This window comes from Bos mutus, chromosome 12 (genome assembly GCF_027580195.1).
Source record: "Bos mutus isolate GX-2022 chromosome 12, NWIPB_WYAK_1.1, whole genome shotgun sequence".
Lineage (NCBI taxonomy): Eukaryota > Metazoa > Chordata > Mammalia > Artiodactyla > Bovidae > Bos > Bos mutus.
Genome location: NC_091628.1, coordinates 31,822,176 through 31,823,607, shown reverse-complemented (window position 1 = coordinate 31,823,607; position 1,432 = coordinate 31,822,176).

Here is a 1,432-nt window from a genome sequence, read left to right as displayed (position 1 = left end):
ATTATATATTCTAATAATGCTCCCATTGTTTTTTATGAAATTATTCTCAGCATCAGCTCTTGATCCTCACCAGAATATTGGCTTTATTTCTATTGACATCATTATCTTTAATCACAAATAACATGGCTTGGCTCAGTAATTTTTATTTCCCATAACTGGCTCTGATAACTTTGAGTCATTTCCAAAAATTAAATCTTCCCTTAAGATTGAAGATTTGCTACTATGAAGATATTTTTAGAAATGTGATTAGAGTACTTAAGCAAATCTCAAAAACACATTATAATTTAGAGTTGTCTAGTTTTTGCCAAGGTGACTACTTGGAAAGAAATATTCATTTAGAGTATCAGTTGAAAGAGAGAAAAAAATCTCATTATTACATACTTCCATTTCTTCCATCCAAAGATAGGAATATTGCTGCATTTGTGTATATTAGTGCCAGAGAACACAAAATTTTGCAAGTTACTCTCTTTCCCTATTAGTGTGCAATTATGGGTTTCAAAATCCTGGACTTGCGTGAGGAATACCAAAAAGAATCTAAGGGAACAAAATATGGATTTGATGCATTTCAATGAAGGATGAGGAAGAAATATATTTAATTCTGAGGTGAGAGGAAGATAACAGTAAGAAAATCCAGAATGGGGGGACACAAGCTCTAATGAGATGGCTGCAGTTCAGGAGAAAGATCGTAGAACTCGGGACCCTCAAGAGTCTCAGCTGATTTATTTTGGGGCACATAACAAAATTTTACAGATCTTTTCAAAGTCTCAGAATCCCAATATTAACACAACATCTTCATTTTAACTGTTTCACAGGATTGTTGGGAGAAGGGATGAGCAAGCCTGGATGCTTTTGCAGGCTGTGAAACACTACGGAATTTGAGGCATCATTACAGTAATTGCCAACATCATCATCATATAAGAGATGCGTGAGAGTGCTAAAAGAAGTAATATTGAAGGTAATAAAAATTGTCAGAAGTGGGATCTATTTTATACAGAAAGGTGGTTAAAATTACTTTGCAAATAAAAATTTTTACTTACTGGCAGAGAGATTATTTTTGCCATGAAGTTCTCATTTTATCATTCAGTCCTTAGGACAGCTCCATAAAGCAGGGACTAGTTCCATTTTAAAAATTAAGAAACTGAAGCTGAACGATGTTAAGGGATTTCTTAAAAGCTGCACAGGTATAGGTAGTAAAAACCAGGTTTCAAACCAGTTATTTTAATTCCAAATCTGGTGTATCTTTTTGTTTCATTAACATTACATTTTGTGCTCACAAAAGCGAGCTTAAAGCTCAGGGGATATCCTCCTATCCGTTGTCTTGAATTGTAATAAATGAATTACTTGAAATGTATTTCACAAATACTTCTGCAATGCTACCATGCAGGCTTCACTGAATGGCAGAGGTGGAAGAAACACTGGTGACTGGACCCCA